Source organism: Schistocerca americana, chromosome X, assembly GCF_021461395.2.
Source record: "Schistocerca americana isolate TAMUIC-IGC-003095 chromosome X, iqSchAmer2.1, whole genome shotgun sequence".
Classification (NCBI taxonomy): Eukaryota; Metazoa; Arthropoda; class Insecta; order Orthoptera; family Acrididae; genus Schistocerca; species Schistocerca americana.
The window spans coordinates 631,819,241-631,846,590 of record NC_060130.1 but is presented as its reverse complement, the minus strand read 5'-3'; positions in this window follow the sequence as shown (position 1 = coordinate 631,846,590).

Here is a 27,350-nt window from a genome sequence, read left to right as displayed (position 1 = left end):
GATGCCGGCAATCATCCTTCCCGCCAACCATCAGTGAATGGAACAGTAAGGTTGCATGCTATTTACCCTAGTCCATACACCGTAAACTGGTTTAGCGACTGTACATATAGTAACTGCGTACGAACGGGTTCAAAATGGCTTTGAGCACTGTGGCACTTAACATCTGAGGTCATCAGTCACCTAGAACGTAGAACTACTTAAACCTAACTAACCTAAGTACAGCACACACATCCGTGCCCGAGGCAGGCTTCGAACTTGCGACCGTAGTGGTCGCGCGGTTCCAGACTGTAGCGCCTAGAATGACTCGTCCACAGCGGCCGGCGAATATGTCTTCTGACGGAGGAATTAAAGGCAATATAATCTCATGTTCGCTATTAGAATTTTCATCGTGTATGAGTCTTGTTATAATTGTTGGTGTTTCTAGCAAGATTGCGTTATATGACTTTTTACCTAACGTCATTGCTGATAGAGTCGGCGAAGAGGTATGAAGTTTAGTCCTGTTCGGAAGGACGGGAGCTCAGTTTCCCGTCAGGCCAACCAGGTATATGTTACCCGTGGTTTTCTCAAAAACGTTGAAGGTGACTATCAGGGTTATTCCATCGACAGAGCGCAGCCGACCTCCTTCCGCATACTTCCCACAATCCGAGCTTGTGCTCCGCCGTTAATGTCCTCACTGTCAACGGGACGTTGGACCCTGATCTTCTCTTTTCTTTCCTAATGTGACTGAAAGAAGACACTTTATCACTTATCCGCCATACTGGTGATTCCGCTGCTCTGCACAATATGTCCACGGTTGATCTAAGTTCGCGGCAGTCCTAGGCTGCGCTCACAGCGGAGCCGACATCCTACGATTCAGCCGACGTTCGACATACGTCAAATGCAGCCTTTGAATCCTGTATGTGTGAGGTCTGACTGCTGTCGACTTTGTGACCTCACACTTTCGAAATGGGACATTGATCGACGGAATTCAAATCTGTTCGTTTTCTTTGGATGACGGTCCCATCGGCAGCAAACGGAGTGCGATAAGTCCACCAGTTTTGGTATGAAAGAAGAACTTCTATTTCGATTACTGAAATTTTCCTTGCTCGAAACAGAAAGGAAATATTTATTTAAAAACCTGATTATGTTGAAAGTCTCTTTTAATATGTGACGTGATACTGAAAGTGCGTAACTGGAATTGTTATGTATCATAACCAAGCTATTAGTGGATTAATTAAATGTGAAGATGACAGTCAATTGCCGAAAACGATAAAGTAAACATTCGAATTATTAACCGATCTTGATGTCATAAATTATTATATAAACTGATTATTTTACATACATAAGCGGTCGGACTCACAATGTCAAAAGTGTCAGTAGATTTTCTCCGTTGAGTATGGAGAATTATATCGGTCGCATTGTGGCCATAGTCCTAGACGTGGTCGCCTTCTCGGTTCCAAGGACAGCGTGAGCCATTGTTGGCAAAGCGGCGCTATACGCTCCCGAGTTCGACTCCCGGCGCCAGCCACGCCCTTCGGCGCACGTTTGTTCTCGAGCCGACGCCGCCTCGGGCGTTCCGTAAACCATCGCTCTCCGAGGTATAAATAGCGGCGCGCTGCCAACAATACCTCACCGTCTGGCTGGAGTCCAGACGACGACCATCACTCACTCCACCTGACGGAGACGACTGGCTCGCCGTCGAAATGTTGACCAGAACAATGGAATGTGTCTTCTGTTCTGCCTTTCGTAGCAGGCGATACGTATTAAATAAAAAATCGTGACTAACGACAAAATCAGACTAACTGCGCAAAAGCAAATTTACGATTATTGTCGATAAGCGTTACACAGTAGTAATTAAACGTTTAAAGAAAGTCGTGCAAAAAACACGTGCTAAAGCTAATCACTTTATCGCTTCATCATTATCTTCATACGCAGGAACCGTTACCTTAACATCCTACGTATAAACGACTGATGACCATAGATGTTAAGTCCCGTAGTGCTCAGAGCCTACGCATAAACAGTCATGGCGTCAGGTCAAAAAGACGTCGGGAGAAAGCCAAGTTACATTACATCTGTCGGAGAAGGCTCATCTTTGCAGATCAGTAAGGAACACCGTAGGAGCATCCACGGTAAAGATACCAAAATTAGGTTCGTTAGTTACAGGTAGTACAATTTCCACTTAGTACTGGGAACGGGAAGCTGGCTAAAACTGGAAATGAATAGCAGCGGAATCATAAATTCAGACTGGAATGCATAGTACATCACAAGGATAAACTATACGCTAATAGTGGAGGCGTATTTATCGCGAAATAGAACTCTGTAGTATCTAGTGGCTTTATCAGAGATGCCTAATGCGAAATAACCTTGGTGAAGGTAAGCATCGATGATGTGTCGGACATTGTAATCGGCTGCTTTTATAGACTACTCGCCTCAGGAGCCGTAGTGGTAGAGCACTTCAGAGGAACTTGGTGCATATTATAAGGAAGCTTCCTGATATAATGTCGTAAAAGGGAAAACTTCAATTTGTCAACTACAGTTGGGATAATCGTGAAATGAAAACTGGTGCCAGAGACGAGGACCTGTGTCGTGAACTTTTTTTTTCTGAGTAACGCTTCGAGCAGTTAGAAAACCCACTCGTGAGCCCAAGTTCTTAGATCGTCTAGTAACTAACACGCAGGAAATTTTCGAAATAGTTAACGTAGAGGAGGCAATCAGTGACCACAAGATAGTTGCTCCATCAATGACTACAGGTAGGAATTTTTAGAAAGGTGTAAAAATATTTTTGCCTATCAAGTGTAACACGATAAAAACTGTAGAATATCTAGGCAGTCATCATGAAATATTCAGCTCTGACGACAAAGATGTGGAGCATAAACAGATGAAATTAATAGCTATTCTACAGTACACCATAGAGTTATATGTGCCAAGCATAGTTGGGAGGGATGGGAAAGATCCGCCGTATTTCTCAGTAGAAATGTAAAGGCTGCATCTAAGATTTAAGTGAGGTCTAAACTTAGTTAACAATTAATCCGAATTTAAAATTTTGCCCACCATTCTGTCCAAATATCCTAAGAAGTTTTACCTAAAACCAGTAAGCAAACCGAAATCATCTGTTCAGTCGTTTAGTGACATAGTGACACAGAAGGAGAAGATGATAGAGAGAAGGCCGTAATACTGCATCCGGTCTTCCGGATGTGTTTCATCGCGGAAGACCGTATTACTGTTCCTCCTTTCAGTCACTGCACGAACGTCAAAAACGGCAGATATTCAGAAAAGCCATCGTGAAATAGAAAATCAACTAAAATCACTCAACTGTGGAAAGGCATCTGGACTGTATGAGATATCTGTCGGATTCTACAGAGATCATGCAAGTATTTGCTCCCCTTCTAGCAACAACTCTCCGTGGAACAACGGATGGTATCAAGCGACGGGGAACAAGATCAGATCGTTTTCGTTTCAAGAAGGGTGGCTGGACAGATGTATAGAGGGGTTTTAGAAAGACGTTTCAAAAATTTTGGGACAGGTTCCTTACGCCAAAACAAGAAAAAACTCCAGTAAACATGGGCTCCAAAATGCATACCTTAAGAGCTATGAACACTTGTTCATCCCCGGTATTGTGAAACACATCTCTTCTACTGAACAAGTGCTCACAGCTCTTAAGCTATGCCCTTTAGAGTCTACACCTACATCTACATGACTACTCTGCAATTCACATTTAAGTGCTTGGCAGAGGGTTCATCGAACCACAATCATACTATCTCTCTACCATTCCACTCGCGAACAGCGCGCGGGAAAAACGAACACCTAAACCTTTCTGTTCGAGCTCTGATTTCTCTTATTTTATTTTGATGATCATTCCTACCTATGTAGGCTGGACTCAACAAATTATTTTCGCATTCTGAAGAGAAAGTTGGTGACTGAAATTTCGTAAACAGATCTCGCCGCGTCGAAAAATGTCTTTGCTTTAATGACTTCCATCGCAACTCGCGTATCATATCTGCCACACTCCCCCCCCTATTACGTGATAAATACAAAACGAGCTGCCCTTTTTTGCACCCTTTCGATGTTCTCCGTCAATCCCACGTGGTAAGGATCCCACACCGCGCAGCAATATTCTAACAGAGGACGAATGAGTGTAGTGTAAGCTGTCTCTTTAGTGGACTTGTTGCATCTTCTAAGTGTCCTGCCAATCAAACGCAACCTTTGGCTCGCCTTCCCCACAATATTATCTATGTGGTCTTTCCAACTGAAGTTGTTCGTAACTTTAACACCCAGGTATTTAGTTGAATTGACAGCCTTGGGAATTGTACTATTTATCGAGTAATCGAATTCCAACGGATTTCTTTTGGAACTCATGTGGATCACCTCATACTTTTCGTTATTTAGCGTCAACTGCCACCTGCCACACCATACAGCAATCTTTTCTAAATCGCTTTGCAACTGATACTGGTCTTCGGATGACCTTACTAGACGGTAAATTACAGAATCATCTGCGAACAACCTAAGAGAACTGGCTGGTTCAAATGGCTCTGAGCACTATGGGACTTAATATCTGAGGTCGTCAGTCCCCTAGAACTTAGAACTACTTAAACCTAACTAACCTAAGGACATGACACACATCCATTCCTGAGGCAGGATTCGAACCTGCGACCGTAGGGGTCGCGCGGTTCCAGACTGAAGCGCCTAGAGCCGCTCGGCCACACCGGCCGGCCTAAGAGAACTGCTCAGATTGTCACCCAGGTCATTTATATAGATCAGGAACAGCAGAGGTCCCAGGACGCTTCCCTGGGGAACACCTGATATCACTTCAGTTTTACTCGATGATTTGCCGTCTATTACTACGAACTGCGACCTTCCTGACAGGAAATCACGAATCCAGTTGCACAACTGAGACGATGCCCCATAGGCCCGCAGCTTGATTAGAAGTCGCTTGTAAGGAACGGTGTCAGAAGCTTTCCGGAAATCTAGAAATACGGAATCAACTTGAGATCCCCTGTCGATAGCGGCCATTACTTCGTGCGAATAAAGAGCTAGCTGCGTTGCACAAGAACGATGTTTTCTGAAACCATGCTGATTACGTATCAATAGATCGTTCCCTTCGAGGTGATTCATAATGTTTGAATACAGTATATGCTCCAAAACCCTACTGCAAACCGACGTCAAGGATATAGGTCTGTAGTTCGATGGATTACTCCTACTGCCCTTCTTAAACACTGGTGCGACCTGCGCAATTTTCCAATCTGTAGGTACAGATCTATCGGTGAGCGAGCGGTTGTATATGATTGCTAAGTAGGGAGCTATTGTATCAGCGTAATCTGAAAGGAACCTAATCGGTATACAATCTGGACCTGAAGACTTGCCCGTATCAAGCGATTTGAGTTGCTTCGCAACCCCTAAGGTATCTACTTCTAAGAAACTCATGCTAGCAGCTGTTCGTGTTTCAAATTCTGGAATATTCCATTCGTCTTCCCTGGTGAAGGAATTTCGGAAAACTGCGTTCAATCACTCCGCTTTAGCGGCACAATCGTCGGTAACAGTACCATCGCAGCGAAGGTATTGACTGTGTCTTGCCGCTTGTGTACTTTACATACGACCAGAATTTCTTTGGATTTTCTACCAAATTTCGAGACAATGTTTCGTTGTGGAACCTATTAAAGGCATCTCGCATTGAAGTCCGTACCAAATTTCGCGCGTTTGTAAATTTTAGCCAATCTTCGGTATTTCGCGTTCTTCTGAACTTTGCATGCTTTTTCCGTTGCCTCTGCTACAGCGTTCGGACCTGCTTTGTGTACCATGGGGGATCAGTTCCATCTCTTACCAATTTATGAGGTATAAATCTCTCAATTGCTGTTGCTACTATATCTTTGAATTTGAGCCACATATCGTCTACATTTGCATAGTCAGTTCGGAAGGAATGGAGATTGTCGCTTAGGAAGGCTTCTAGTGACACTTTATCCGCTTTTTTAAATAAAATTATTTTGCGCTTGTTTCTGGTGGATTTGGAAGAAACGGTATTGAGCCTAGCTACAACGACCTTGTGATCACTAATCCCTGTATCAGTCATGATGCTCTCTATCAGCTCTGGATTGTTTGTGGCTAAGAGGTCAAGTGTGTTTTCGCAACCATTTACAATTCGCGTGGGTTCGTGGACTAACTGCTCGAAATAATTTTCGAAGAAAGCATTTGGGGCAATCTCGGAAGATGTTTTCTGCCTACCACCGGTTTTGAACAAGTATTTTTGCCAACATATCGAGGGAAGGTTGAAGTCCCCACCAACTATAACCGTATGAGTGGGGTATTTATTTGTTACGAGACTCAAATTTTCTCTGAACTGTTCAGCAACTATATCATCGGAGTCTGGGGGTCGGTAGAAGGAGCCAATTCTTAACTTAGTTCGGCTGTTAAGTATAACCTTCACCCATAACAATTCGCACGGAGTATCTACTTCGACTTCACTACAAGATAAACCACTACTGACAGACACAAACACTCCACCACCAATTCTGCCTAATCTGTCTTTCCTGAACACCGTCTGAGACTTCGTAAAAATTTCTGCTGAACTTATTTCAGGCTTTAGCCAGCTTTCTGTACCTATAACGATTTCAGCTTCTGTGCTTTCTATTAGCGCTTGAAGCTCAGGGACTTTCCCAGCACAACTACAACAATTTACAACCACAATTTTGACTGTTCCTTGATCCAAGCACGTCCTGTATTTGTCATGCACCCTTTGAGATTGCAGCCCACCCCGTACTTTCCCGAGACCTTCTAACCTAAAAAAACCGCCCAGTCCACGCCACACAGCCTCTGCTACCCGTGTAGCCGCCAGCTGAGTGTAGTGAACTCCCGACCTATTGAGCGGAGCCCGAAACCCCACCACCCTATGGCGCAAGTCAAGGAATCTGCAGCCAACACGGTCGCAAAACCGTCTGAGACTCTGATTCAGACCCTCCACCCGGCTCTGCACCAAAGGTCCGCAGTCGGTTCTGTCAACGATGCTGCAGATGGTGAGCTCTGCCTTCATCTCGTAAGCAAGACCGGCAGCCTTCACCAAATCAGATAGCCGCTGGAATCCAGAGAGAATTTCCTCAGATCCAAAGTGACACACGTCATTAGTGCCGACATGTGCCACCACTTGCAGCTGGCTGCACCCTGTGCTCTTCATGGCATCCGGAAGGACCCTTTCCACATCAGGAATGACTCCACCCGGAATGCACACGGAATGCACACTGGATTTCTTCCCCTCCTTAGCCGCCATATCCCTAAGGGGCCCCATTACGCGCCTAACATTGGAGCTCCCAACTACCAATAAGCTCACCCTCTGCGATTGCCCGGACCTTGAAGGCTTTCCAGTATATGTAAATGATCTACTGGCTAACGTCGGAAGCTACGTGAGGATTACTACTGACAATTTCGTTGTCTATAATAAGGCTGCAGAACCAGAAGACTGTAGCGACACGCGGGATTAGCTGAATAGATTCGATGATTGGTACAGGAATTGGAATTTGACCCTGAACGTAGAGCATTTATTCTTGTTTTGGTCCATAATACCTCCTTCCAAAATATGGAAAGCAAAGAGCTTGCAGTAGAAGTGATATGTTTCACAGTATCGAGATGAACAAGTGCTCACAGTTCATAAAGTATACATTTTAGGGCCGATGTTTACTGGACATTTTTTCTTGTTTTTATGGAAGAAACCTGTCCTCAAATTTTTGAAACGTCATTCTTAAACACCCTGTATAGTTGTAGACCATTTTTTCTAACATCAGTCGGTTGCAGAATTACTAAAAACATTTTTCTTTTTTGTTCACGCATTATGAGCTTTTAGGAGAACGAAAGTCTCCTCTATAATAATCACCACTGATTTGCTCAACAGAGATGGCGCGAAATTCAGTTCTCTCTGTTCGTCCATGAGATCCAGAGCACCGTAGACAATGGGTCCGTGTTAGATTTCGGGACAGTTAAATAAACAAATTAAGAGCTCACAGAGTATCGGACCAAATTTGTGTTTGGTTCCTCTTTCTTGGTGGAACTCAACACATCATTCTTAAGGGGTCGAAGTCAGCAGATCTACAGGTAATTTCATACACCCCGAGGAAGTGTTATATGTCCTTTACTGTTTCCAGTATATGTAAATGATCTACTGGCTAACGTCGGAAGCTACGTGAGGATTACTACTGACAATTTCGTTGTCTATAATAAGGCTGCAGAACCAGAAGACTGTAGCGACACGCCGGATTAGCTGAATAAATTCGATGATTGGTACAGGAATTGGAATTTGACCCTGAACGTCAATCTTTAACGAATTGCGCACAAATAGGCGTAAAGATTCATTACCGTTAGATTGCTCTTCTGACGATAAATGACTAAAATATAAGAGGCGATCAAAAAGTTTACGTTTGAGGGCATTGCTGCAGCGTATATGCAACGTAACGGACTCCGATGCGGGTGTAATTACACGCACCGACTTGTAGGCAATAGATCAGTGCAGCATTCGTGTCTTTCCAACGTGCGTGCGGTATGAACGGAAACGTGATCTTGGGAGACTTTATTAATAAATACGTGCAAAGAAGACGAATATGCTTTTTCTGGCTCCCAAAGGACAAACACCGTTAAACATCCATAGGAGAATGAAGAATGTGTATGGGGCAACATGCCAAGTTCCGTGCTCGTCGCGATTCGACAAAAAAACGACGGTCGATCGCAACGCATAAGTAGCGCCAATTCAAGTGGGAGACATTCGAACACCCGCTCTATAGTCCTGATGCCTCCTCATGCGATTATACACCTTCGGTTCCTTGAAAAAAAGTCTTCATGGATCGACGATTCCTGCCGAACGAGGATGTGCAGCAGACAGTTACGTACTTCTTCACGCAGCAGGACAGGGCGTTTTACTCAACGAGTATCTTCAGCCTGTTGCGTCGGAGGATGATTGCCTGGAAATGCTTCAATTCCACCATAATCTGCTTGATTCCCCCTTACAACAGCAAGTGTCAGCCAGGTACTACCTCCAAACACTGTTTGTACATCACAGGTAAAGTTCAGATGGAGTCCACGAAAAACATTTGGACCTCCAATCAATTGCTGTTTATTAAACTGCCCAGCCAAGTCAATATCAATAGCCTTCAAACTGTGATGCACAGGTACACTGCGCCGCCAGCGACGACGGTAACCACGTCGCAGAGGCATTGCTGTGGCACCCCTCAAGGTCACTTTGAAGCTTCAAGGTCACTCCTAAAGTACCTGTGCAATCAAGCAGATTATGGTGGCCTTGTTGCATTTCCAGATGCTAACATTTTGGCTTGGAAGTCGTGGACTATTGCTGAGACTACAGGACTGTTGGCTAAACAGCTTGTTCCAAGCATGCCATTTGTTTTGACTACGAGAATGAATGAGGTCCAAATGTTTTTCGTGGACTCCATCTGAACTTTACCTGTGATGTACAAGCAGTGTTTGGAGGTAGTACCCGGCTGACACTTGCTGTTGTATGGGGCAATCAAGCAGATTTTGGTGGCCTTGATGCATTTCCAGGAAGAAGAAATTAAATGCTGATGAATACCTCTTTTTATGTGTGAAAGTGGGCAATGGCAATTGTAAAATAAAGATCAACGGTGATTGTATGATTTATTATAGACAATAAAGTGTGTTCTGTCCTTTCCTTATCTGTTTTCCTTTTCTCCCTCCCTTTTTTTATTCAAAAAAATTTATTCACTTTTTGTTTTGGTGGCCATGCTGCTCTTGGTTGCACGCTAGACGGGTGACCTTGAAGCGGACTGAGCCGCTCAGGAGATTTTGTCTGTCTGTGGCATACCGATTCTGGACTCTAGGGTCTACGAGCGGAAAGTTTTTAATCGCCCCTTATTGTAACAACCAGAAAATAAGTAGGAGTAACTTTTCCGACATACATGAAGTGGAATGGCCATGTAAAAGTAGCTGTGAAAAGCAAAGCTGATATTCATTGAAAGAAACTTAAGGAATTCAACTACAAAGAAGTTGCTTACAAAACATTCTTTCGACCTATTCTTGAATGTTTCTTTTAGATAGTTTTACGTAAAATCTGTTACTGGAAGGTAAGATCTACTTCAAAACTTTTTGATGTAGATAATAATATTTGGTGTGCCTCGGTAGCTGATTGTCTATCAGACTACAAATCCAAATATGTGGGCTTAAATCCTTAGTCGACCTTAGAATTTTTCTCATTGATCGCTTTTTGTTTGTTTCCGACCATTATTTCTTGATACTGAAAATGTCTAATGAAACGGTGGTTTGGACAACTAACAATTATCGTCCAACATCAGTATGAAAATGAGTTGACGACATCATTATTTGAAAAGTAGTTCCTTCAAAACGATTGCAACGTACCATAGCAATGCACATCTCACGTTCTAACAACATCTTATCTCGTCACAGATGAGGTTTTGTCTTCATTTATGAACCTGAAATTATTGTTATCCACGACATATTCTTCACTTTTGCTTGATTATAAAATTTATTATTGGGTATAACAGTTTTTTAAGCAAATTTGGCCATATAGTATCTGAATCCTCAAGGAATGATCATTTCCGGGTTGTGACGGTTTCTTTATCTGAAGCTAATGTTTTATGCTCGAAATTATCAGGGAAATAAAATGCTGTACCTGAATAGCTGTCACTGACTATCTTCAAAATCAAGCTAATTAACATTAAAAGTTAACAAGATCACCACTATTTAGTGAAAGTGAGTGTAGATTATAAGGGGCAGTAAAATGAATGTGCGACAGATGGAAAAAAGTAAGCAAACTGTCTATTGCTTCAAAGGTAAGCTTCATAACTACTAACACATTTATCCCACTCTGAGACGAGACGGTTAATGTCTTCATGGAAAAATATCTGCAAGTTACCTACTGAGCCATTATTGTACTCAGGGGTGCCCATGTGTTGCCAAGGCTGTTTCGACTACGCTGCAGAAGCTTCGGTGGGAAGCCCTTACTCATCCTGCATATAGTCCCGACTCTCCCCAAGCGGGTTCTACGTTTTTGGATCCCTGAAGGAGGACATGCGTAGCAGCCGATATGCTTCGGGCGAAGAGGTGCACACCTGCATACAACCACGGTTCCGCAGCCAACGGCAAACATTTCTTTATGAAGGCATTGACTGTCTTGTCTCTCAATGGGATAAATGTATTAACAATTATGGCGATTTCTTTTGAAGTAATAAATAGTCTACTTTTTTGTCTTCCATCTGTCTCGTTGTCATTTGACTGCCCTTTATAGATTAGATACACTCTTGTTCTTTAAGCCGAGAGTGAGGAGATCCTCAATGATGTCGAAGTTGTCTCAAAAACAAGTATAGATAGTACGTATTTATCAAGGAACTAATATGCAAACGTGCTTCCACAGACCCTAAGTCAGATGTTCCTCAAAAGTGGGGAAAAAGTTGAAACTTTTATGCATTTTCTCGTTTACACATTAATAAAAAGCTTGCAACTAGCATGTAAATGTATACGTGCTATAATTCATGCGATTATTTGAAGGTTATTGCACCCAAGCATCGTCAAATACAGTTTGCAAGGCTTACTTGCAGAAATTTCATTGCTGCACTGAAGCAGTGTTGAAGTCAGGTTTTTACATAGTACTCATGTTATGACTGCTTCATTTTATTCTGATAATAAATTCATTAACGGAATAGGGATTGGCGCTAATAAGTATTTTAGGTTTCTCTTAAACTGTAATTTATTAGTAGACAGACTTTTTATGATTGCTGATAAGCTATTGTTTTTACATCTATATCAACGTCTACATCGATACTCCGCAATCCACCTTATGGCGCTCGGCGAAGGGTACCCCGTACCACTATGGTCCTTTCCTGTTTCACTCGCTAATAGAAAAAATGGTTCAAATGGCTCTGAGCACTATGGGACTTAACTTCTAAGGTCATCAGTCCCCTAGAACTTAGAACTACCTAAACGTAACTAACCTAAGGACATCACACACATTTATGCCCGAGGCAGGATTTGAACCTGCGACCGTACCGGTCGCGCGGTTCCAGACTGTAGCGCCTAGAACCGCTCGGCCACCCTGGCCGGCACTCGCTAATAGAACGAGGGAAAATCGACTCTCTGTATGCCTCCTTATGAGCCTAATTTCTGGTATATTATCTTCGTGGTCCTTAAGCGCAATGTATGTTGGAGACAACAGAGACGTTCTGCAGTTAACTTCAAATGCCGGTTCTCTAAATTTTCTCAACAGAGTTCCTTGAAAAGTACATCGCCTTTCCTCCACAGATCCCGATCTGAGTTCCCGAAGCATCTCCGTAGGACTTTCGTATCTTTCTAATCTACCAGTAACAAATCTAGCAGCCCGCCTCTGAATTGCTTCGATGTCATCCTTTACTCCAACCTGGTACGGATCCCAAACACTCGAGCAATCGAACTAGCGTCCTATATGAGGTCTCCTTTACAAACGAACCACACCTTCCTAGAATCCTGCCAATAAACCGAAGTCGACCACTCGCCTTTCCTACCTCAGTCCTCTTATGCTCGTTCCATTTCATATCACTCTGCAACGTTGCACTCAGATATTTAAAACACGTGACTGTGTCTAGCAGAACACTACTAATATTGTATCCGAACATCATGGGTTTGTTTTTCCTACTCATCTGCGTTAACTTACATTTTTCTACATTTAAAGCTAGCTGTCATTCACCATATCAACTAGAAATTTTGTCTAAGTCATTTCGTATCCTCCTACCGTCACTGAGCTTCGACCCCCTACCGTACATCACAGCATCATCAGCAAACGACCGTAGATTCCTACCCGCTCTATCTGCCAAATCATTTATGTATATAGAGAAAAACAGTGGTCCTATCAAACTTCCCTGGGGCACTCCTGCCTATACCATTGTCTCTGATGAACACTCGCGGTCGAGGACAACACACTGGGTTCTATAACTTAGGAATTCTTCGATCCACTCACATATCTGTGGACCTATTCCATATGCTCATATCTTCTTCAACAACCTGCAACTAGGCACAGTGTCAAATCTGTTCCGGAAGTCTAGAAATGTGGAATCTGCCTGTTGCCTTTCATCCATAGTTCGCAGCATATCAAGTGAGAAAAGGTCAAGTTGAATTTTGCACGAGCGATGCTCTCTAATATCATGATGATTCATGGACATAAGCTTCTCGGTCCCGAACTGAGATTGTGTTCAAGGATTCCGGAGCAAACCGATATCATCGATATCGGTCTGTAATTTTGCGGGTCCGTTATTTTGCCCGTCTTATACACAGGAGTCACCTGCGAATTTTTCCAGTCACTTGGGACATTACGCTGGGCTAGAAATTCACGATAAATGCAAGCTAAGTGAAGGGTCATTACCGTAGAGTACTCTTTGAAAAACCGAATCAGGATTTCAACCGGATTGAGGGACTCTTGTCACTCAGTTACTAGCCGGCCTTTGTAGCCGGGCGGTTCTAGGCGCTTCAGTCCGGAACCGCGCTGCTGCTACTGTCGCAGGCTGGAATCCTGTCTCAGGCATGGATGTGTGTGATGTCCTTAGGTTAGTTAGGTTTAACTAGTTGTAAGTCTAGGGGACTGATGACCTCAGATGTAAGTCCCATAGTGCTTAGAGCCGTTTGAACTCAGTTATTTGCAAAAAGTGATTTGAAACCATACGGGTATCAGTATACTGACCTATTTTCGTTAAAGTGCTAATGTTTTGGTACGAGTATCGATATTATACGCATGAGTATGCGAAACACGGTGAAACAAAATAATGAGAATGCACTGTTGAATAACAGCCAAAGCCGCATGACGTGACTGTTCCTAGATCAACAGCGCGGAGCTCCTGGCAACCTATGTTGTTCCATATGTCACCTCAAACAGAACAATGGACGCACAGCAGGTGACACAATTTAGTGGTCTCTTGGTAGATCCAACCTCGCATCGAGCAACAGGCCGCAGTGGTTAACAATCTAGACTCGCATTCGGCTACGGTGGGGTTTAAATATCCGTCCGCCAATCCAGATTCAAGTTTTCCGTTATCGCCTTAAATCGCTCATGATGAATGACATTTGAAAATTACGCAGTCGGTTTAATTTTCTGTCCAGATTCACGTTTTCCGTTGTCTTCTTAAATCGCTCATGATGAATATCATTTGAAAATGACGCGGTCGATTTAATTTTCTGCCCTTGTCCAATACGATCTTGTGATCTTCCCTGGGCCGGCCGTGGTGGCCGAGCGGTTCAAGGCGCTACAGTCTGTAACCGCGCGACCACTACGGTCGCAGATTCGAATCCTGCCTGGGGCATGGGTGTGTGTGATGTCCGTAGGTTAGTTAGGTTTAAGTAGTTGTAAGTTCTAGGGAACTGATGACCTCAGAAGTTAAGTCCCATAGTGCTCAGAGCCATTTGATCATCCCTATCGATCTCGTCATCATGGGACGTTAATTCTAACCTAACTTCCTTCCTTCTAAGGTCTTCTCAGTGGCTACTGAAGAAAGTAGCTTCCACAGTCCCGAAATACACACCGAATCTTGTACTGTGTCAGTATTCTAGAAACTTGGTCCTACCAGTAGTTGTTTTAATTGTGCCCTTCAAGGCATAACATTTTCGACCAATTCCGAGTAAGTGACACCATCTTTCACGCTGTCTTCTCAGTGGTCATCGTCCGACAGATCGGTACTCTTGTGCCAACTTCGGGATTTCTCAGATTTTCATTAAATGTTGTATCCTTCAATTATGACCTTGGTAAGTTTAACTTTTGAAAACTCCCTGATGGTACTATTTCGTATTCTGTCAGCCTCATTACGCCATAAAACACTGCTTAAAAGTCTCATTTCGCTTGTTTGATTATAAGACATGTTCCTTTTACTTAATATTCAAACTTCACAGTGTAAATGCAGGACCAGTATTGTTATGTTTCTATATCCTTTCCTACTGAATTCTTGAGTGACTTTTGGAATGTGCCACACGAACGTTAGAAACCGTGTGTCTCATTAATTATATCGTGACTCCAGCCAAAACAGATGCCACAGACAAAATAATTAGATCTGCTGACCTGCTGCATTAGATCGTTATTCAGGCAGACTTAAGTTCCTTTTAGTTCTTACCCATGAAATGCCATTGCTTTCGTTTTATGGAATGAACTACCAAATCTTAATCTTTGCTAGTCTGCACAGTTAGTAACAAGCTCTTTATTGGTAATCTTTGTTATCTTGTAATACAGCAAGATCGTCCGAACAGCTGCGAAAGGATTGCGGTCTAACGTTCATTATACTAGGAGCTAAAAATGTCTATCTGCTTTCTACGTCTTCAGTATGAACAAGGTATTTCGGGAGGAATGATAAATACTTTATGGGGTGGTAGTATAAACTAATTCGAATAAAACATTTCACATAACATGTACCCAATTTTATTGGCTGAGGGTGAGGGCAGTGTTGTAACTTGAAACATTTTCTGTACCTTTTCCCTATAACAGAAGTTTAACATATTTTTTTTATCCCGTTTCAAAATGGTAGCATTCAGTTTACGTGTGCTCTAGTATTTTTCTGAAATTTGAATAAACTACTCCGGTAAGTAAGGTTGTTCCAAATGTGAAAAACTATCCAAGATTCAACATTCTCACGTATCTAGAAACAAATATTCTGCTACAATTTAAAAGTGTTTCAATCGAGAAGTGCTTGTCGGTACTGTATTTAACAGTCTATGGATTTGGTGTGGAATCTCATTTTCTGGAGTAAAATATTGTCTTCAGTGATGAGTTCTACTTCGAAGCGAGCCCCGATGACCAGCGAGGACGTTTGTGGAGACACTCTGGACAACGGTGGGAAACCAACCTGACTGTCGCCCGCCATGCGGTCCTACAACCAAGAGTGATGGTCTGTGGTCTTTTCATAGCAGCACCCCTTTGGCTGTCAGTCGTGGCACCCCATTACAGCACAGCGGTACGCTGACTATATTCTACTCCCCGTTTTGTTGCCCTTCATGGAATGCTATCTTGGGCTTACATTTCAGCAAGATAACAACCGCCCGCGCACGGCGAGAGATTCTACTACTTGTTTTCGTGCTTACTGAATCCTACCAGCAACATCGCCGATCTCTCCCCAACTGAGAACGTTTGGAGCATTATGGGAGGGTCCCTCCAACGACCTCGGGATTTGGACGATCTAACGCGCCATTTAGACAGAATTTGGCATAAAATCCTTCAGGAGGACATCCAATAACTCTATGAATGAATGCCAAACCGAACAACTGCGTGCGTAGTGGCCAGAAATGGAACAGTGTTTTACTGACTTGCTCAATTTGTGTAGCTCTTTCTCTTGAATAAATAATTTTTTTCGGATATTGTAACCATTTGTTTGTCTGTACATGTACATCACACCTACCGATTTCCTTCGATTTGCATAATTCGTTCCTGGTGCATCGTTCATTGTTTTGTCTCCGAGTGTATGTGTGGATAGAGCACCTGAATATGTAAAACCCGTAATATTTACAAACGTTGCACAGAGCACAGCCGCCTGCCTCACAACAAACAAAAACAGTGGAAAATGCCGGAAACGGCTTAAGGCGATTTCTAGTGCGTGTTCCTTCACGTGATTGCAAAAATCAGACACTAGATTGAAAAACCGACCAGGAAACAATGTGCTGCTAGGCACACTATCCTCCAAGTACAACTCTTTCCTACAGAGAAACGGCTGAGTCTAGAGATACTTTTTTTTATTTCACGTGTTATTACTCCATTTACTGTGGGCTTGCTTATCGTCTGTCATTTTTGTTTTTACGTTCAAGTTGTCAAGTAGTGCTTGAGTTACTGTAACTGAATTTCTCAGCTGTGACTCATTTGTTGGCCAAGTCTACTGTATCTTTTAAGCATGCAGCATATATTTACAAATGCTGAGTGTGCCAATATGGAACTTGTGTACTGTTTTTGTAGTGGAAACACTGCTACTGCTTCTAAAGAGTGAAATGGCTCTGAGCACTATGCGACTTAACTTCTGAGGTCATTAGTCGCCAAGAACTTAGAACTAATTAAACCTAACTAACCTAAGGACAGCACACACATCCATGCCCGAGGCAGGATTCGAACCTGCGACCGTAGCAGTCCCGCGGTGCCGGACTGAGCGCCTAGAACCGCTAGACCACCGCGGCCGGCTCTAAAGGGTAAGGCAGGCGATTTACTAAGGGCAGAATACCAGATTCTAGAATCTACAGTATATACCCACAAAAAAATTAAATAATCGTATGACATTGATGGCCAGAAGTACCCACCTGGGGACGTTCGACAGTCAAGTTGCTAGTCTTTTTCAGTTCACGCCACATTGGGTGACTTGCGTGTCGATGATAATGAAATGAAGATGAAGAAAACAACACCCAGCCCACCTTCCCCCCCCCCCCCCTCCACACCCGAGGATGAATTGACCATGGGACTGTTTCATAGCAGTCAGACGTACTGACCACTAAGTAGGCGGACAGCGCTTACTCGTCTTGTCACTAAACCGCCTGAGGCTGATGCAGTGCTCAGCGTCCATCTGAATTTGCAAATGAACAGACTGTGAATGAAGCAGAAGACATTAAGCAGTTGGTATAGCGTGCCCTTCAGCAAGCACACGCAGAATTTCTACATGTATCGGTGTTCCACATACAAGAATATGGCGCATATCGCGTATGTACGTCCTCTACCGTTATCATTTACAGCGGATTCTGCATCTTCGAGAAGGAGATAAAGGTAGACGATTGGAATGTTGTGGTCGCCTAATTGTTAATCGTCGAGTAATCCCAATATTTCTGTTTACTTATGAAACCATTTTCACTCTTGACGGTATCAGTATCACTCATACCTCATAAAGATAATCTGAATGAAACCTTTACATTATGGACACATTTCCAAGAACGTATCTGTAAATGTGTGGCGTGGTATGATACACAATCACGTGACTGGACATGTGTTACTGCATCGTCTTATAGGATCCCGTTATCTAGGATTTCTTGAAACCGAGCTTCCAGAATTATTGGAAGAGGTTCCTTTGGCTACATGACGGGGATATTCTTGCAGCATTATGAGTCCCCTTAACATTCTGGTCGTGAGGGGACATTTCATCTATACCTAACTTTCCCTAGTAGATGAATCGGCAGAAATAGGCAATTTTTTGGCCAACAACATCCCTTTAGATTTTTGACTGTGGGTATGGTAGAAAGGCGACATCTGCAAAGAGAAAGTAAACGCATGACACGAAGTGATCGTTCGGATTATGAATAGTGCTTCCATCATATAAGAACGCCAAGACGACTTCAGAATAGCTGCACATGATTATGTAAGAGCATTCGAAACCGCATTGAAGTCAGAGGTGGGGTGCATGAAATACTTTGAACGTATTCATTTGCCTTTGCTTAACATGTTCTATGAATATGAGTTCAAAAAAAAAAATGGTTCAAATGGCTCTGAGCACTATGGGACTTAACATCTGTGGTCATCAGTCCCCTAGAACTTAGAACTACTTAAACTTAACTAACCTAAGGACATCACACACATCCATGCCCGAGGCAGGATTCGAACCTGCGACCGTAGTAGTCGCGCAGTTCCGGACTGAGCGCCTGAACCGCTAGACCACCGCGGCCGGCGAATATGAGTTGATTGCACTAGAACAGCTGTAGCTCTGTAATCAATAACAATTGGGCTCATGTTATGTATAACCGAGCGTGGTGGCGCAGTGGTTAGACACTGGACTCGCATTCGGGAGGACGACGGTTCAATCCCGCGTCCGGCCATCCTGATTTAGGTTTTCCGTGATTTCCCTAAATCACTCCAGGCAAATGCCGGGATGGTTCCTCTGAAAGGGCACGGCCGACTTCCTTCCCCATCCTTCCCTAATTCGATGAGACCGATGACCACGCTGTCTGGTCTCTTTCCCCCAAACAACCAACAACCATGTTATGTATGATGTTTTGTTGGAATTAGTCTTTGTTACCATGTCCTAAAATATATATTTTTCTTTCTGAAACACCCTGCATATGTTAAATAAAGTTGGGGAAGTACAGAAACCATGCCACACTTCTATATTTGTCAAGGGGAACGGGCCATTTCGAAGCTGGATCCGGCTAGCAATAATTGTCCTTGCATGCAAAGATGTCAGGCAATCCACAGTGGTTGTTAGGCAATCACGTTGTAACGATGTGTTCCACAGTTGCTTCTTATTAACTGTAAGAAACTCTGTAGTAAAGTAAATAAAAATAAAGCGTGTTTCCAAACAAATTAATGCTTTTCTGAAAAAAATACAATTTTGTCGAACAATTGCAGAAATGTGACAATACTGTGCAAGCGGAATAGTGCATTCGATTATTTACAAACTTATGAACTAACAAAGTCCCATGGATGTTCAGTTTTTAAAAAGCCGAAAAATACTAGTAACAGTGGAAGTAAATAAAATAAATGCCAGCTAAGTGTGCGCCGCCTTGGTAATGTGTTCACGTCAAAATGGCGCTATCCAAAACCGGCGTCGAGGCAACTGCGGTGCGCAACGGGCCATAGACGACAGGGGTCAAGGACGGCTACGGAGACGTGTACGAGCGAATAGAAGTGCAGTTCTTGAGCAACTGATCGCCCAGACGAACCTAGGGGCTACCAACCGTGTCTCCTCAACAATCGTTCAGCCTCCGCAGCAGGCGCCTGGTTTTTGCACCCATGCTGACCGCTGTTCATGGGCGACGAAGGGTGGAATTTGCACGCCAGTACCGGAAATGGACGTCCGCTGCCTGACGGAAGGTGACCTTTTCAGATAAATCACGTTTTACGCTCCATCGGTCCGGTGGTCTTTGGCTTGTGTGCCATGAAACGTGTGAAAACCACACCGTGAAACAGTGACTGGAAGGATGTAGGGCGGAGGAGGGGGTTCTATGGTTTGGGGAATGTTTTCGTTGCATTCTTTTGGTGATCTTGTCATTCTGAAAGGTACAATGGATCAACACAAGTATGTATCTATCCTTGGGGACCATGTCCACCCCTACATTCAGTTCGTTTTTCCTCGGAACGATGGCATCTACAAGCAGGGCCATGCAACGTGTTATACAGTCCTTAGTATATGTGGTTGGCTCGAAAAGTACTAGGATGAGTTTATCTTACTCCCCTGTCCGCCAACCTCCCCGTATTTAAATCCAATCGAGAATCTGTGAGACCACCTCAATCGGGCCTTTCGCAGCACGGTTCCTCAGCCGAGAAACGTAGCGCAGCTGGCCATGGCAGTGGAGGCAGCACGGCCCCACATCCATGTCGGTACCTTCCTGAACCTCACTGGCCCTCTTCCTGCACGTCTCGCAGCGGTCCGCACTACAAAATGTGGTTATTCAGGCTTTTGACAGGTGATCACATTAATGTGACGAGGCAGTGTACATACACTGGTGTCCAAAATTAAAGTCATAATTGGAAATTTTGGAAGGTTGCGTTTATTTTGCCACAAAACAGTATAAACAAGTGACAGTAAAGTAGAAACCATATAAAAAATACACAACTTAATCAACGGTAACGTGCGTAATGGTAGTGGAAAATGTTCTTCATTTTTTTTACAATTTAACAGATTTGCACACACATTGACAACTGGTTAATGTGTTCAGTATGGGTTGTGACCACCTCTGGCACCAATACAGGCCTGACAACGACGGGGTATACTGTGAATGATGTCATCAATCTCATGTTGAGGAAATAACGCCCATTCTTCCTGCAGAGCTGCTCATAAGTGTTGGAGAGTGGTTGGTGGATGCTGACGTGATGAAAACCTTCTCCCTTGTGCATCCCAGACATGCTCTGTGGGTGTCAAATCGGTAGAGCGAGCAGGCGACGCCATGTGTGCAATATCTTCCGTTTCCAAAAAAACATCGTTCATCAGTACGAAGTCTGGGCCCACAATACCTCGCAGCAACCGCACATGAGATCCCAAGATCTCCTTACAGTACCTGACAGCTGTTAAATCTTGCTTATTCACCTGTACAATTTCATGAAGAGGTGTGCGAGTGGTCAATATAATCCGTGCTAACACCATAAGGGGTCCTCCTCAATATCGGTCTCTTTCCACAATGTTTGAGTCCTAAAATCGTGTTCTACTTGCGGCACAAATGCGAATCCGTTGAGAATCACTCTATAGACCAAATTGGGACTCCTCTGTGAAAAGAACATTGACCCACCGTTCGATCACCCAGGTGGCATGTTGAAGGTTCCACTCTAGACGTTACCTTCTGTAATGACTCGCCAGAGGTAAACAGACAGCAAGTCTCCAACAATAAAGGCCACTCTGCTGATGCCCTCTGTACACCATTTGCCTCAATACAACACGAGGGGACGTTGTGTGGTCAGATGCCAGTTGCAGTGCAGTACTAGGGCTGTACCGTCGTTCCTTACAGCCAAATAACGGTCCATTCTTCCTGATGTCACACGTGGTCGACTCTGTCCTGGTCACTGGGAAACAGTTTGGTGTCTATAAACTATCGCCTCATCCGAGAAACAACAGAACGTTTCACATTAGGCCATCGGGCTACATCAGTTTGCGACTCTCCTGCTTCCATTATTCCTATGGCCCCCACAGCAGAGAGTCTGTAGCCATCTTCTCTGTGTCATATTGCACCGTCTGTGACTGTGTACACAGCGATTGTGGATGTGGGGCTACCCTGCAAACACTGCCCCGCTTGATAGGTGCCCTGACGTCATTGCTGGCGTGGTTGTCCGTTGATCGGAATGCCATCTTCCATGCTGAACACGATTGTAACACCTGTTGACAATTTGTATGATTATATCGTGAATTAGACACAGGACGGGGAAATAGCAGTTTGTTGCTTTAATTTTGGACACCATTGTAGCTTATCTTGCAATTTCCATCCATGCTGCGTTCGATAACCATAATTTTTATTCTGGTTTGTCAGTAGACGACATTATAAGCGTTCCGTGGTTGCGTTACAAGATGTATAAAAACATTTTTCTTTGACACATTTTATTGTTTCTTGGTACATTGGTTTCTAACGTCTTTTAATCATGATGTGGATGTATTGTATACACAAGACGAACTGTTAATCAACTGTTGAATGCTTTGAATACCATGATGCCAGGTGACGTATTCGAGTTGTATTGAAGACTTGCATTTTTTTCGTGTAGCAAGAAATTTTGTAGTGATTAACGTGTCTTTATATTTTGTGTTATCCTAGTCACAGTTTCCTATAGACATGCATGCACTGTTGCGATCGACACCTGTATGAAATTTTTAAAAAAGTATTCTTAATTTCAAGTATGATCAGACTCCAAAAATGAATTCTTCATAGCGAATATGATCAGACTCCAGCTGCACAATGTATTGGTAACAAGTTGCCTTAACCACCCTTTTTTTTAAAAAAAAAAAGAAAGAGAAAGACTGCCCCTTTTATCTCTCTTTAGTATTGGGGTGGAGCATGGGGGGGGGGGGGAGGGGGTGGAGCATGGCGGCACAGAGTGAAGGGGTCGCCACTCGAGGCCTGGCCACCGTGTCGCCCTGCTTATGGTTCTGGAAAAACTGAACGAAGGGCAATATGCAAAGAGTTCTTCTTTTTATGAATTTATTTATTTATTTGTGGTACGGATGCATGCTTTCGCGGCGATATCCGTTAATAAAACATTCTCGGGTTTCAAGCCACCTCAAGTGATTTACTGCCCACGAGCTTTCGGCAAACATCTCCTCTACCATTGTAAAGTGGGTGACTGTCGTATGGTTGTCATTGCCGTGCTTATATAGCCGCGCCGCCGCTCGTGACGTCGCTCATGACGTCGCTGGTGCTCGGTCCCGCACCGTATATGGTAATGTTTTGGCCACGCGACCGCCGGGTCCACATCAACTCCCTCAACACCGGATCGCACGCTGTACTCAACTGCAGTCCACCGTCTCTATTGAAGGTGTTGTCAGAAATTCTAATCTCTATGGCCTCGTTTATCACGCTATCCCAGAAGCCATTAGTCCGTTTAATAATAGACGTCTCATCGAATGCAATTCGGTGTCCGTTTTCCAGAGCATGTTCTGCTACAGCCGAATTTTCGGGATAGCGCAGACAGTAACACCTTTCATGCTCTATGAGGCGCTGTTCAGTAGTGCGAACAGTCTGGTCGACATAGAACTGCCCACATCCACACGGTATCTTGTAAATTCCTGGCGTTCTGAGGCCTACATCGTCTTTCACAGATTTCATTAGTTGCCGGATCTCTGCCAGAGGCCTCAAGATTGTATCTATTTTATGCCTTTTCAGGAGCCCACTAATCTTCCCTGTTGTCGAACGACAAAACGGTGAGAATGCAGCCTGCTTGGTGTCTTCTTCAGAAGTCTTCCTCCTTTGAGGCTTGCATTGTGAAGTTTGAAGTGGTCGTGGATGCTGTTGAGGTGCTCCAGGAACTCTTCTAATTTTTCTTGTCCATGTGGCCAAATGACGAAGGTATCATCGACGCAGCGATAAAAACAGGTCGGCTTTGCAGGATAGGTTTCCAAGGCGATGTCTTCGAAATGTTCCATAAAGAGCAAAGTTAGAATAGTTCCTGGAACACCTTAACAGCCTCCACGACCACAGCATCTTCACAATGGAAGTAGAGAAGGGGGGTTCCCTGCCGTTCTTGGACGTGCTTGTCAGTCGTAAAACCAATGAGTCTCTAGGTCATAGCGTTTACAGCAAGCCCACAAACACGGATCGGTATCTGCACGCAACCAGCTTCCATCACCCAGCATAGAAACAGTCAGTTCTGAGGACCTTAGTACATCGAGCTGAAACCGTCTCAGACGCTGAAAACTTGCCGATAGAATTGAGCCACTTACGCAAAGTTTTTAAGGAAAACGGTTACAACAACAAACAGATCTCACAAGCAGAGTCATCCAAGCCTCAAAGGAAGAAGACCTCTGAAGAAGACACAAAGCAGGTTGCATTCTTACCGCTTTGTGGTTCGACAACAGTGAAGATTAGTGGGCTCCTGAAGAGGCATAAAATAGACACAATCTTCAGGCCTCCGGCAAAGATCCGGCAACTAATGAAATCTGTGAAAGACGATGTAGGCCTCAGAACGCCAGGAATTTACAAGATACCATGTGGATGTGGGCAGTTTTATGTCGGCCATACTGCTCGCGCTATTGAACAGCGCCTCATAGAACGTGAAAGGTGTTATTGTCTGCGCTATCCCGAAAAGTCGGCTGTAGCAGAACATGCTCTGGAAAACGGACACCGAATTGCATTCGATGAGACGTCTATTATTAAACGGACTAATGGCTTCTGGGATAGCGTGATAAACGAGGCCATAGAGATTAGAATTTCTGACAACACCTTCAATAGAGACGGTGGATTGCTGCTGAGTACAGCTTGCAATCCGGTGCTGAGGGAGTTGAAGCAGACCCGGCGGTCGCGCGGCCAAAACATTACCATATATGGTGCGGGACCGAGCACCAGTGACGTCATGAGCGACGTCACGAGCGACGGCGCGGCTATATAAGTACGGCAATGACAACCACACGACAGTCATCCACTTGACAATGGCAGAGGAGATCTTTGCCGAAAGCTCGTGGGCGGTAAACCACTTGATGCGGCTTGAAACCCGAGAATGTTTCATTATTTATTTTTGTTTTAATGACAAAGTAGGTACCATACTAACTATATAAAGAAACTCTACAACAGCTGAGGTCGGAGATTGTCCGATTGACTGCATTTGTCCGGACGGAATCAACCGACGCGGGCAGCTGTCGTTAACAGTTGAACTAACATTCGTTGTGTGAGTAGCCAACATACAGCTGCTGTACTATTTATCAACCTATGTGCGTCAGAATCAGTTACTGCACAAAGGCAAGTCGATCAGATGAATGGAATATAATCGTTGGTGATTAGTGAATTTGTCATTGACTATTACGAACCACGAAGTCCGAACTTCCGTGCGGAGAAAGGATAGACGGCTTGCACGCCATACTCTCTTCCATCGTGCGGCGGAGTAGCGTCGTTCAGGCATTTGGCTTGTTGATGTCTTTTCAATTGGAGGTAATAATCCTTCGTCGTGGGTGATCGTGTAGAACGCAGGACATCCAGCAAATAACTGTAGTCCACTAGGAACGTCCTGATGCGATTAAATGACGGTGAAATATGACCGACAGGAACTGGAGGGTGCAGCGAATGTGGCCCCACTACGTCGATAACTGTGCCTTTCAGGTTGACTTGCTCAGAATGCCATAGTCGGCGTATCATTCCAAGAAACGGTGCCCGCGCTCTGTTACTGACATTGGTCAAACCTACGCCACCTTCATATGAGGGCGATGTGAAGGTCTCGTCAGAAATTTTAAAAAGAAGTTCAGGACACAAAAAAAAAATCGAAATGCAGATTGTAGCCTTGTATCAGTCGTAATGGGCATCGGTAGCACAAGTGCACGTATTTTTTGTATCAGCCAACGATATGTGACCGCTACAGTACGTTGAATATGGCCATGAAACAGTATCGCTACACATATGAGCGCAGTACTTCAGTGACGGGCACTGTCGTTCCCGGGGCTAGCCCCCGTTGACATCCATATACTTCATCTTCCGCAAGTTGATGATACTGCCCGCAACAGTACCGTACTGTTGAAGCCATCGTTGCGCCGTCTGTCTGTCATCCCCTGATCTGGCCAGGAATACGACATCGTCGGCAGATCCCTTCCAAGCGTCAGCGAAGGCCGTATAGGGCTGGCTCGATATATGCTGCAAATGAAACGGTGGACGAGGGGCAGCCTTGCCTCACGGAACGTTCGATAGCAAAGAGTTCTGATTAATAACCGTTCACCATTACCCTTTAATGTGCTCCGTGAATCAAGCACAGGACTACATCGGCAAACAATCGGGGGAGGCCCAAGCGTTCCATGACTGCACGCAGAGGACTATGATCGACGCGTTCGAAAGCGTGATCGAAATCAACCGGGATAAGGGCGCACCTGAGGTCGTATGCCGACATAAGTGCGATTACGTCCCTATACAACCCCAACGCCGTATGAAGGCACGTTTGATTAGCATGTATTGCATCCTTGACTGTGGATTGCAGTCGGGCACGGAGGATGCGTGTAAAAAGCTAATAGTCGGCGTTTAACAAAGTCAGGGGTCGATAGTCCTGCGGGTGCCGCCCTCCGCCAGGTTTAGGCACAGGGATGATGATTCCTTCCGTAAATTTTATGGGAACTCGGCGGGTGGGCAGCAGAAGTTCTTTATACATTTGGATCCATGTTTCGTCCATAAACCCGGCGAAGGAGAGTTAAAACACAATAGGGAGCCCATTATGCCCACGTGATTTTTTCAAAGCACCACTCTTAAAGACCATATCCAGTTCGTCCTGTGAAATGTCTGCCAGAAGCGCGTCGTCGCCCCGCACAGCCTCGGTTGCTGGAATGTCTTGCAGCAGTCTTCCACTGCCACGCTGCTTCTTCAGCCCCCGGCATAAAAGTTACGATAGTAATTGCTGAACGCGGGCAATATCTGTTTGTGTCGGAGCTTGCCGTCCCTCCACCATTTCGGATGTCGTAATGAGCTTGCGTTTCCGCAGACGTCTCTGACTATGTGATGCAACGATGCTCGTTCGCCATGAAAACTGTCTTGCATTTTCGCACGGACTCTGACGCTTTCCATTTGCACCGCAGAGAGTTGGACCTGGCGGGCTTTAATGCGTTGATGGTATGGTGACGGCGGTTTCACTGTCGTTTCCCTTAATGCTGTGTAATAAAAGTTTGAAGTCGTCCGTTGCCACCCGGACTTATCTCTGCCATGGCGCAATAAATGTCCGGCGTATGGCAGGTTTGACACAACTAAACCACTACATCAAGGTGGAACTCTAAGCTCGTTGGGGCCGTTGGCATAGGCGCCAAGTACCGTCAATATCACGGCGACAGGCGTCATCGCGGAGGTGGGAAACGTTCAGTTTCTGTGGTCCCCTACTACGCTTCTCTGTTGTCGAGGCAAGGCAACCGCGTAGATATGAGCTTGGTGATCAGTAAACGCCGTTGACCGTATCTCAATGCCAACTATCAGCGAGCGGAGCCCTCGTGAGATGTACACCCTATCTAAGCGACTGGCCGAGTGGCTCGTAAGGTACGTGTACCTGCGACTGTCGCCGTGTTGTAGGATCCAGGTGTCTTGCAATGCGAAGTCCCGTACCAGTGCGTGAAACGCTTTTCACGAGACGAAGTGCGTTTACTGGTCCTTGGGTAGCTGAACACAGATGAAATCGCTGCCCACTATGTAATGCTACGCATTTCCTTGAAACAAGGAGCTCACCTTCTCGGACAGAAGAAGGTCCTTTCTCGGCGTTTCGACGAGTCTGATGGCGCATAAACATTCACCAAACAGACTGCACGGCAGTCAGAGCGACACTGCTCGCTGACAGAAGATAAGTCACGTCCGACGCCTCAATCCCT